Source organism: Anomaloglossus baeobatrachus, chromosome 5 (assembly GCF_048569485.1).
Source record: "Anomaloglossus baeobatrachus isolate aAnoBae1 chromosome 5, aAnoBae1.hap1, whole genome shotgun sequence".
Taxonomy (NCBI): Eukaryota; Metazoa; Chordata; class Amphibia; order Anura; family Aromobatidae; genus Anomaloglossus; species Anomaloglossus baeobatrachus.
In genome coordinates, this window is record NC_134357.1 from 503,157,221 (window position 1) to 503,170,392 (window position 13,172).

Consider the following 13,172-nt stretch of genomic DNA (forward strand, 5'->3'; position numbering starts at 1 on the left):
GGAATCGTGACGCCACTCTCGGTAATTGCGCTCAGGGGGTGACCGCCACTGCAGTTTAGAGAGCTTCTGGGGCTAATGGTAAATGCAGTCTGGTGTTATGGCCTCCCGAGAGTGAGGCTGGCCCCAGGAGCTCAGTGTAAGTGTGTAGTACCACAGGTCGCAGAAGAACTCACACACAGGCAGCAATGTCTTTCAGGGTTTTTACTCACTTTCTGCTGGCACAGTGAAACAACCCGAGCAATGCTATGATGAACCAGGTGGAACCAGGTATCCTTCAGGCTGATCCACGGGTGACTACTGACTCGCCTTCCTAGCCCTTCTTGTTTGGGGTGACCCCTGACTTGTAGTACTGCTGGAATCACCCAGGGAAGTCACAACTGACGTTCTCCCCTTTCTGTCCCGTTTGCTGACAGTGTGGACCAAGTAATGCTAGCTGGTTGCCTTCTTTTACTTATGGGCCCCCTCGTTGCTGTTGATGCTGCGGACTCTGTGTGGTTCGGTGAGGTACATCCAGCACCCTCACCAGCAGGTTTAGCAGGCCGAGTAGATGGGTTCCTGCTCTAGGGACCTGTTTCCCCGTGCGGGCTTGGTCTACCGGTAGTCTCCTTACTCAGCCACCTCTTCACTAGGTGGTTTTCAGGCAGCACCACTGGGTAGCCACTCTCCCCCGCCAGCAGCCACTACAGGTGCAGTGTCTGACAGTGTCCTGCTCTTCTGCTCTACACCTCAGACGCGGCTGCTCCACTCCTACTCCTCTGACTGCCACTGCACACTCTGTAGCTTCCAGCCCCACTAGCCACCACTAGCTGGGATGCGAGGGCCACACCCCCTCCCTGGGTCTGCCCAGGGGTCCCCTCTAAGCTGTGTTTGTGTCCTGGTTACTAAGTGTCTGTGTGTCCACACCCTAGTCAGCCTTTGGGATTACCTGTTTTGCATACCGCCCAACCGTCCCGGATACAGCAGGACTATCACGATTTGCAGAGTCGGTCCCGTTGTCCCCGGGCGGGAGGTCTGTATCCCATGGCTCCGCCCACACACTCTCTCCCCGCCTCGCTGCTTTTCCCTCCTACCATCCTAACACCTGACGTGAGCATTACAGAGCGGAGCGCGCTACCCGAAACTAGTCTCTGTGCTGCTGCTAAGGTATGGAAAATGAATCTCCCCAGTGCTGATTCCCTCTCTATCCCCCCCCCCCCCGGCCCGGAGCCTGTGCTCCTCTTGCTGTTTCTCTGACTCCCGTGTCTTTGTGTCCTGATCTATCGTGTGTGCCTGCCCTGCAGCATTGAGAAGCAAACAGTGTTTGCTTCTCAATGCTGCAGGCACACACCACGGTAGATCAAAACATTGGGGAGAGGACACTGTACTTATCACTTGTTTCCTCTCCTGCAAGTGCACAGACAGCACTGGCCGGTAATATGCAAAGATAGAAGCATTGCCAATGCTTCTATCAGCTACCGACCACATGATCTCCTGCCTGGCAGAGCTGCTGCATCTTAAGGCCCAGTCACACTAAACAATTTACCAGCGATCCCAACAACGATACAACCTGATAGGGATTGCTGGTAAGTTGCTAGGAGGTCGCTGGTGAGATGTCACACTAAGCGACGCTCCAGCGATCCCACCAGCAACCTGACCTGGCAGGGATCGCTGGAGCGTCGCTACACGGTGAAGCATGCTGCGCTTGGTAACTAAGGTAAATATCGGGTAACCAACCCGATATTTACCTTTGTTACCAGCGCACACCGCTTAGCGCTGGCTCCCTGCACACCTAGCCACAGTACACATCGGGTTAATTACCCGATGTGTACTCCAGCTACGTGTGCAGGGAGCAGGGAGCCGGCACTGGCAGCTGAGAGCGGTGGACGCTGGTAACGAAGGTAAATATCAGGTAACCAAGGAAAGGGCTTCTTGGTTACCCGATATTTACATTGGTTACCAGCGTCCGCAGAAGCCGGCTCCCTGCTCACTGAACATTTAGTTGTTGCTCTGTCGCTGTCACACACAGCGATGTGTGCTTCACAGCGGGAGAGCAACAACTAAAAAATGGTCCAGGACATTCAGCAACAACCAATGACCTCACAGCAGGGGCCAGGTTGTTGCTGGATGTCACACACAGCAACATCGCTAGCAAGTTGTGCCTCAGCAGCGATGTTGCTAGCGATGTTGCTTAGTGTGACGGTACCTATAGGCTAAGTTCACACATCAGTTTTTTCCAATCAGGCACAATCCGGGTTGCGTCTCAGATTGTGAAAAAACTGATGCGACGGATCAGTTTTTTTTTTTTTTTTGCTGAGAGAGAGAGATCCCACCATCACCACACACACACAGGCACTACCTCACACGCATCATCACCGCACACACCGGCACTACCCCGCATGCATCATCACCGCACACCCCTGCACTACCGCACGCATTATCACCGCACACACCGGCACTACCCAGCACGCATCATCACCGCACACGCAGGCACTACCCAGCATGCATCATCACCACACACACCGGCACTACCTCACACGCATCATCACCGCACACACCGGCACTACCTCACACGCATCATCACCACACACGCCGGCACTACCTCATACGCATCATCACCGCACACACCGGCACTACCCAGCACGTATCATCACCACACACAACCCGGCAATACCTCAGTGACGTCACTGCTAACAGCGCGACTCCCTTCAGTTGCTGCGTGGAGCTGTAGAGAGAGGCGGTGTTCTACTGCCGTTCCTGTCAGCTTCATGTAGCAGAGCTGAGAGTGTCGCGGGACCTCTGTGGAGTACGTCGGACCTAGAGGGGTGTTTGGTGATTTTATTTAAAATGGTGAAAGAGGGTGTTTTTTTGTCTTTTATTCCAAATAAAGGATTTTTTTGGGTGTATGTGTTTACTTTCACTTACAGGTTAATCATTGGGGGTGTCTCATAGATGCCTGCCATGATTAACCCCTTGTTACCCCAATTGCCACCGCACCAGGGCAATTCGGGATGAGCCGGGTAGAGTCCCGGGACTGTCGCATCTAATGGATGCGGCAATTCCGGGCGGCTGCTGGCTGATATTTTTAGGCTGGGGGGCTCCCCATAACGTGGAGCTCCCCATCCTGAGAATACCAGCCTTCAGCCATGTGGCTTTATCTTGGCTGGTATCAAAATTGGGGGGGAACCGCATGCCGTTTTGTTTTAATTATTTATTTATTTTACTGCACAATATAGACCTGCCCACCGGCGCCTGTGATTGGTTGCAGTGAGACAGCTGTCACTCAGCGTGGGGGCGTGTCTGACTGCAACCAATCATAGTCGCCGGTGGGCGGGGAAAGCAGGGAATACAAGATTGAATAATGGGCAGCTGGCATTTTCAAATCAGGAGAAGCTGCCGGAGCAGTGTGACAGCCGTGCAGCCCCGCGCCGGTGATCGTGAGTGGGTGAGAGTGAGTGAATGAGTCAGTGAGTGAGTGAGAGAGTTTGAGAGAGAGAGAGAGTGAGTGATTGATTGATTGATTGTCTGACAAGCAATGAATTTATATCACTTCTGGGCATGCTCAGAAGTAAAAACCGGATACGGTACATGCTTCCGGCGTTTGAAGCATGCCACCGTATCCGGCTCGCATAGACTTTCATTATGCACCATGCCGCACCCGGCGCTATACATTTTTTTTTGCCGCTGGAAAAAAACGTTCCTCTCTGCGTCCTGTGCGGTCGCCGGAGTGACGATTTTTGCCGCATTCGGCAAAAACCGGATCAAACGCAAGTACAAGCGGCACAATCCGGCGCTAATAAAAGTCTGAGGAAAAACCGCACCCGGTGGCAAAAAAAAACCCGGATGCTTTTTTCCCGCAAAGCGCCGGATTGTGCCGCACAGCAAAAACCTGATGTGTGAACATACCCTTAGCTGCACACCATGTTCAGCTCTCCTCCTGGGTCCTAGCTGCCTGCACATCCTGTTCAGCCCTCCTCCTGGGTCCTAGCTGCCTGCACACCCTGTTCAGCCCTCCTCCTGGGTCCTAGCTGCCTGCACACCCTGTTCAGCCCTCCTCCTGGGTCCTAGCTGCCTGCACACCCTGTTCAGCTCGCATCCTGGGTCCAAGCTGCCTGCACACCCTGTTCAGCCCTCCTCCTGGGTCCTAGCTGCCTGCACACTCTGGTCAGCTCTCCTCCTGGGTCCTAGCTGCCTACACACCCTGTTCAGCCCTCCTCCTGGGTGCTAGCTGCCTGCACACCCTGTTCAACTCGCATCCTGGGTCCTAGCTGCCTGCACACCCTTTTCAGCTCTCCTCCTGGGTCCTAGCTGCCTGCACACCCTGTTCAGCTCTCCTCCTGGGTCCTAGCTGCCTGCACACCCTGTTCAGCCCTCCTCCTGGGTCCTAGCTGCCTGCACACCCTGTTTAGCTCTCCTCCTGGGTCCTAGCCGCCTGCACACTCTGTAGTTAACTCCCTGCCTGTTCTATACATTGCTGATCTGTGGCGGCTCAGAGCGATCACGAACAGCTTCTGCAGTTTCAGTTTGCTGGATGGGTGTGGATGGGGAGTGGATATGGGTGTGGCTGTTTGTAAATGGGTGTGGTTAGGGGGCGTGGCCTAAAATTGCCAAACTTTGTCCCTCTTTCCCTTCTTTAAAAGTTGGGAGGTATGTGCTTTGTACTCACTCAGCCTTAGTGCAGTACTCAGTGGTGCCTGACCAGGTCAGAGGCGCCACACTCCGTACACCTTGCACACACACGGCTCTGCTACATCCACACTCTACATAACTCCTGACCCCACACATAAACTTCACCTCATCCAGCACAGCAGAAAACATGTTGTTTGCAGCACCTATTGGACGCTTTTCAAAAGATAAAGACGCAAGTCAAAAAACCAAGGGATCCTGGCATTGTTAACCAAACCTTAATTATAGACAGCATTTCAGGGGAAATCTTCAGAATACCTTCTTTATTTCATCCCAACAACAGACAGCAACGTTTCACCCTACATTAGGGCTTTATCAAGCATGTCTGAAATGTTCCCACACCCAGGTGTAAATACATCCTGTTCATAACAAATCACCAATCAAAAAATCTCCCATCCTCACAGTATTCAACGAATCACAGCATCGTTACAAAACACAAGTTATAATGCAGCGCCCCACGGGGCAGGTGGTTAACCTACTCGTTGCTGAGTCGTTGAGGGTCGGGTCAGGTGAAGTCATGTGTGGCCTTGCCCGATTCTGTTGCCCTGAGGCGTACAGCACATGAAGGGAATGTGGGGTGATTGGGAAAGTTTGTTGTTGTTATGCACCTGTGGTATGCGGCCAGGGAGTAGCCGCCGCTGCAAGATTCCTCACCGGGGCAAGTGTTATGGCAGCCGGGATTGTGTCACTCCCCCCAGGAGGAGTGGCCCCGGTTGGGATGATGGAGGGAGAGGTTGTGGCCGTTGTCAAGCGCTGGGTGGCGACGCTGGTAAGGACAAGCCAACACAGTCTTTGCGAGTTCAATGGGTCTTTTACTCACAACTTCAGTTGTCAGCCCAGAAGTACTGGTCACCGCCGTGATGGGCTCCAGCCGATCCCGGATCCACGGAAGGTCAGAGCCGGTGCGGTAGTCTGTGGGCCCTTCCTTGCTGCGCCTTGTAGTGCGGGTCACCTTTTGGTTTGAAGCTCTTAAAGTCCCTTCCGTACTAGATAGAGTACTGTTCCCTATGCCAGTAGCATGGATCCCCTTGAGTCTGACCGTGATCTAGGCCTCGGAATCCTAGGTACCACTTGGCTCTGGAAACTTGTGGTGGCCAAAGGAGCATGAAACCCCTCTGCCCGGCAGAGTCTGATGGTGCAACCTGGAATTGCACAACCCTAGGGTGCTGAACCCTGAATTGCGCTGGCCCCGGGGAAGCTGACACGGTATCCTCACAGCAACAGTTAAACTCCTATGTCCCATAGGAGCTACTAATTCTCCTGCTGCAGAACTCTCTAACTAACACTGTGTGGCTCCTAACTCCCCCTGGTGGCTGCTCCTCTCCCTACCCAAGTCCTAAGCTAGTGGATTGGGGCCCTTATGGGATGGCATCCTGTAAATGCCACACTGTAGGCAACCCCTTTGATACCCGACCCTAGCCCAGTCCCCAGTGGGGAAGGTACAACCCATGTATGTATGTGGTTCTGTATGGTAGAATCGGCACCGACCTCCCCAGGTTCCATGATCAGTACTACACCCCAGTTGGAGGGCAGTACCCTGTGGAGACCAGAGCCTCAGGGGCGCCACAATAACACATCATCAGCATAAAATTGCAGTGATCAGATTATAATACATGAACAGTGGCCGCATACGCATTATCATAAATAATCAAACATAGTAGTAACATGGATAATAAACAGAATCCAATGGTATTTTTGGAAGGGTGAACAAGATAGGTACTACAGGATGTTTAACCACAAGAAATGTAGACAGCTTCTGATCGATCAGTCCATCAGACAAGGACTGGTCGATCAGAAGCTGCAACTCAGACTGAAAGCGCTGTGTCGGATTGGACCTCAATCTGTCATAAACCTGTGGGTCAGCCAATTGAGATCTAATCTCCTCAAAATATTTCGAAGTATCCATAATGACAATGGCACTGCATTTGTCAGCTTCTTTTATAGTCAACAAAGGATTACTACCAAGGGCCTTATTCTCATTCAACTCATCTTGAGACATATTGAATTTAGCTCGTTGGCAAGCAGTTTTTTGTAGGTATTGCCTTATCATGATATTCAATTTTGGTGTATCCTGTTGATATGGCTAATGACATATGGAATTGTAGGTCTGTTGCTCCATTGGCGGTTGGGGATTGTTTTTTGCACAATTTTTTTGCGCTGTTTTTTTTACTAGTTATATGAGCTTGTAACCTTGCATGGATCAAAGCAATGTATATGAGAGTTGTGTTTTGCTATATTTTGACGCAACCCAAGACGTTGGGGTACTCGGTCCCGGGCCTTGTATTCACTGGGACGTATCACGGGTGGCTGTTGCCCGGTTCCATGACCCTGGGGGTCACTTAAAAAGCGATCTTGTAAAAGGGAAAAAAATAAAAATAAAGTGTTTTTGTGACGTCACTTGCGATATGCAACTCTATGTGAAAAGCCGCCGCTGCAAAGTCTCTCACTGCTGGGGCTGTTGGTATTTGGCAGCTTGGATACTATGGCTCTCTGCAAGTAGATCTAGGCCCCTGGGGAGGATGGTGGTGGTTGTAGTATGGTGATGCAAACGTATAGGAAGAATTCAGACACCACAGGAGCTGCCGTTTAACTTGTGCATTACTGGTTTGGAGTAGCTGCAACCCGGCTGGTGCTGGTCTCTACCAATCCAGTATTCCCTTTGTTCCAATACCGGTATAGTGATCTGGTGAGCTTTACTTCCATGCACCTGTCTGTAGTTGGTGGGTTCCCGTGGTCTGATGCATTGTTGGGGTCCCCTCCTGATGTCACCATCTTGGCCTGTATAGCAGACAGCTTGAACCTCTCTTGGGTCGGACCTCTGTCCCCGTTCCCAGGTTCCCTCTTTGCTGCTGTGCCCCGGACACTAACGTCGGTGAGGTCCTTGATGGTCCCCTCACCGGGCACATTATTATCAAGTGAGCCTGAAGCGTCTCCTTGAACTAGGGCACAGTACCCCGTTGGTGCATGCCGTACGCTCCCTGGCAACCGTTCTCCTTTTACGCAGTCAGTCATTTTAGACCAGTGTTTCTCAACTCCAGTCCTCAAGACCCACCAACAGACCATGTTTTTAGGTTTTCCTCAATATTAGACAGGGAATAATTCCATCACCTGTGCAACATTAAGGAAACCCTAGAAACCTGATTGAGGAAAACCTGAAAATATGATCTGTTGGTGGGTCTTGAGGACTGGAGTTGAGAAACACTGCTTTAGACTCTCTGCCTGTGTACTGACTTCTTACTTGACGTCTTACTGACTGCACCTCTAACCTACTTCTGTCTGACAAGATGTCCATCTCCCATCACTCCACTGACTAGCCCCTCCTCCTCCCAGGTTTCTGACTAGTGGATTAAATGAGTCCCAACCAATAGGTGGCCATCCATCAGTCCTGTCTCTAGCCTGTTACCCAGTCTGGGGAAAAGGGCGTGGATTTGTGTGTTGTGGTGTTTACTGGCACTGGTCTTCCAGGAATCCAGGGTTAGATGTAGTACCCTGTGGCACCTGACACTCAGGGGCGCCACAATTGTATGCATACCTCCCAACCGTCCCGGATTCTGCGGGACTTGCACGATTTATCAGGGCTGTCCCGCACTCCCGCGGCTCACAGCTGATGTCCCGGCTTCTCCCCTCAGTGGAGTGAATAAATTAAATTATCATCGGCTCTGGATTTTCGGGGCGGCCGGGACTCGAACTCGTGGAACTGTGAGTTCATTGTTTCAAAGGCAGCAGCTTTACCACTGAGCTACTGCCTGTAATGAAAGCAATAGGAAGATTTTGTTATCTTGACCTCTATACTGCAGGTGAGACACCAGAAGCAGATTATTCAGCTGCAAAGATGGATGGATGAATGGAGGGATGAATGGAGGGATAGAGGGAGGGATGGATGGATGATAGAGGGATGAATGGAGGGATGAATGGAGGGATAGAAGGAGGGATGAATGGAGGGATAGAGGGATGAAAGGAGGGATAGAGGGAGGGATGAATGGAGGGATAGAGGCAGCGATGGATGGATGATAGAGGGATGAATGGAGGGATGAATGGAGGGATAGAGGGAGGGATGGATGGATGATGGAGGGATGAATGGAGGGATAGAAGGAGGGATGAATGGAGGGATAAAAGGAGGGATGAATGGAGGGATGAATGGAGGGATAGAGGGAGGGATGGATGCATGGATGATAGAGGGATGAATGGAGGGATAGAGGGAGGGATGGATGATAGAGGGATGAATGGAGGGATAGAGGGAGGGATGGAGGGACGGATGGATGATAGAGGGATGAATGGAGGGATAGAGGGAGGGATGGATGGATGATAGAGGGATGAATGGAGGGATAGAAGGAGGGATGGATGGATGATAGAGGGATGAATGGAGGGATGAATGGAGGGATAGAGGGATGAAAGGAGGGATAGAGGGAGGGATGAATGGAGGGATGAATGGAGAGATAGAGGGAGGGATGGATGATAGAGGGATGGATGATAGAGGGATGAATGGAGGGATAGAGGGAGGGATGGATGATAGAGGGATGAATGGAGGGATGAATGGAGGGATAGAGGGAGGGATGGATGCATGGATGATAGAGGGATGAATGGAGGGATAGAGGGAGGGATGGATGGATGATAGAGGGATGAATGGAGGGATGAATGGAGGGATAGAAGGAGGGATGAATGGAGGGATAGAGGGATGAAAGGAGGGATAGAGGGAGGGATGGAGGGATGATAGAGGGATGAATGGAGGGATAGAGGGAGGGATGGATGATAGAGGGATGAATGGAGGGATAGAAGGAGGGATGGATGATAGAGGGATAGAGGGATGAAAGGAGGGATAGAGGGAGGGATGGATGGATGATAGAGGGATGAATGGAGGGATGAATGGAGGGATAGAAGGAGGGATGGATGGATGATAGAGGGATGAATGGAGGGATAGAGGGAGGGATGGATAGATGACAGAGGGATGAATGGAGGGATAGAGGGAGGGATGAATGGAGGGATAGAGGGAGGGATGGATGGATGATAGAGGGATGAATGGAGGGATAGAGGGAGGGATGGATGGATGAATGGAGGGATAGAGGGAGGGATAGAGGGAGGGATAGAGGGATGAATGGAGGGATGAATGGAGGGATGAATGGAGAGATAGAGGGAGGGATATAGGGAGGGATGGATGATAGTGGGATGGATGGAGGGATGAATGGAGGGATAGAAGGAGGGATGGATGGATGATAGAGGGATGAATGGAGGGATAGAGGGAGGGATGGATAGATGATAGAGGGATGAATGGAGGGATAGAGGGAGGGATGAATGGAGGGATAGAGGGAGGGATGGATGGATGAATGGAGGGATAGAGGGAGGGATAGAGGGATGAATGGAGGGATGAATGGAGGGATGAATGGAGAGATAGAGGGAGGGATGGATGATAGTGGGATGGATGGATGATAGAGGGATGGATGATAGAGGGATATATAGATACACGACAGATAATAGATAGATAGAGATAGAATCATAGATAGATAGAATCATAGATAGATAGATAGAGAGATAGAATCATAGATAGATAGATAGATAAATACTGTATCTCAACGTTGGTGAAAGAGTCAGATTCATTTGTTCCCATAAAACTACTATAAAGAAATGAGGAAAAAAATACAAATACAATTTTTTTTTTTTATCTTCACCACCTTGGATTCAAACCAGCAACGTTCAAAACTTGTGTCCAGCAGCCTCCTGGCTTTCCTAGCTGCTCTAGCTGCTGAGCCACTAGGATTGATGATGTCAGAAGGAGGATTTTATATAAATTAACCTACAATGCAGCCTCTTACACAGCAGATTACACAGGACACAGCTACATTGTACAGAGCAGCATCTCTATGTCCTGTATTCTAGAGGGAGAGGAAAAGAGGATTTTTTTTCTTCTAATAAAGTTACTAAAAATAATAAAAAAAATAGAATAATGTAATTTTATTGCACTTTTTTATAAAATAATAAACATCACAAATCAGCAAATAACATGGACATATTTGGTGTCCCTGTAATCGTAATGACCTGAACAACACAGCGATCAGATTATTTATGGGGATCGGTAAATGGCGGGAAAAAAAAGGCGCAATTTATTATTTTTCTTTATTAAAACCCATAAAAAAATGTAATAAAAATGGATCACTGAGGCCGTGTTCACACATAGCGTAAATGCGGCATTTTTTCTGCAGGTGTCCGCGCCACGAGTGCAATAACAATGTTCTCTGATTATTGCGTGTTTGCGGTATTTTTTATACATTGTCCCCCTTATTGATACGTTTGTTGCTGATGTGAATCCTGAAGCTTATAAAGAAAGAAACACCAAATCCGCACAGTTCAGCGGCGTCTTTCCACGCACCAGGAGCGGAGATTTCAGGACGTCTCATCCACTTTGCTTGGACAATTAGTCCATATTCACATGTAGTGTAAATGCTGCATATTTTTCCTCTGTTTCTTTGCACATTTATTCTGCTGGGTGTAATTGTCCAAGTAAAGTGGATGTGATTCAATGAAAAGACGCTGCTGAATTCTGCGGTTTTCGGGGGGGGGGGGTGTTTCTCTGGAGGTTTCTATGTGGAGCTTAAAAAAATGCAGGAAAAAGCTTCTCTGTACATAAAAACACTTAAAAACGCAGATTCACATCTGAACCAAAAACACATTAAATAATGGAGAAAAGGCAGCAAAAATGGAAAAAACAGAGAAGATTGTTATTGTATAGTTTGGTGCAGACAGAAACAAAAAGAAACAGAATTTATGCAACGTGTGAACACGGATTGATAGGCACAAATAAGCAACATGTCATATAGTGACACAGAAATATAAAAAAATTCTGACCGCTATGAATATGAATGAACAGTCCGGGGCATCTGCTGAATGACCCTTACTGCTAAATGGGTGTGGCTAGGGGCGTGGTCAAAATTTGCCACGGCACGCAACGCGCCGCATACTTTGTCCCTCTTTCCTTTCTTGAAAAGTTGGGAGGTATGCTGTATGTATAATGAATGCAATTGTAATTTCGATGTAAATATTACTCAGAGTGTGTTCTGATGTAGAGGCTATATTATCGCTATATTTCTTACATTATTGCACATTATTTATCAATTTTCTTACTATTGTTATTTACTTTTCATATTGCTATGATACTACATGTTTTATTTGCAGGGACCTTTGCTTTCCTCTTTCTGGCCAATGAGACTGGAGTGTTGGAGCATGCTCAGTAGTGTCTGATGGACTTTTTTTCTATTGTCAAGGATCTGGATTCTGCCTCTGACCGTCCAATGGAATCAAACTGTTGGAGCACGAGCAGTAGCGCTTTCATGTTATGAACAGGATGTATTTATACCTGGGTATGGAAACATTTCAGACATGCTTGATAAAGCCCTAATGTAGGGAGAAGCGTTACTGTCTATTGTTCGGATGAAATAAAGAAGGTTTACTGAAGATTTCCACTTAGACACTGTCTATTAGTTTGGTTAACCAGCACAACAGAGCCCTGCACACACTGAGGAGCTGACCATGTGACCCCTGACTCCTCCCCTCCATGTGACATCATCACAGGTCCTGTAAGCACAGAGCAACTATATATCTGGGGTTGAGCCTAGAATGTATGGGCTCCTTCCAGTTCCCTATTATGTGATAGGAATGTGTTGAAATGACATCATACCTGGAAGGAGCCCATACACTCTAGCATTTACCGTGGAGGTATGTGGAGATTCCCCATTATTGGGCTCGTTAACCCCTTCAGTGGTAACGATATTTAGGTGTTTTTGTTGTTGCCGCATTATAAGAGACATAATTGGATATTTTAGAATATATCTGTGTCTTTTGTGCTGGATTGTTGATATTCTGTGATAATTCTCTGTGTGTGACTATAGTTGGATTGTGTGTTATACCGGGGGCAGGACTGAATAGCATCATAGAATCCTAGAATGGTAGAGTTGGAAGGGACCTTAAGGGCCATCAGGTCCAACCCCCTGCGAGTGCAGGCTTTCTTAATACATCACAGCTATATGTTTATCTAGTTTCCGCTTGAAGATTTCCATTGATGGAGAGCTCACTACCTCCCGTGGTAGCCTGTTCCACTCTCTGACTGTCCTCACTACCTCCCGTGGTAGCCTGTTCCAATCTCTGACTGTCCTCACTACCTCCCGTGGTAGCCTGTTCCAATCTCTGACTGTCCTCACTATCTCCCGTGGTAGCCTGTTCCAATCTCTGACTGTCCTCACTACCTCCCGTGGTAGCCTGTTCCAATCTCTGACTGTCCTCACTATCTCCCGTGGTAGCCTGTTCCACTCTCTGACTGTCCTCACTACCTCCCGTGGTAGCCTGTTCCACTCTCTGACTGTCCTCACTACCTCCCATGGTAGCCTGTTCCACTCTCTGACTGTCCTCACTATCTCCCGTGGTAGCCTGTTCCACTCTCTAACTGTCCTCACTATCTCCCGTGGTAGCCTGTTCCATTCTCTGACTGCCCTTACTGTCAGAAAGTTTTTCCTAATGTCTAATCT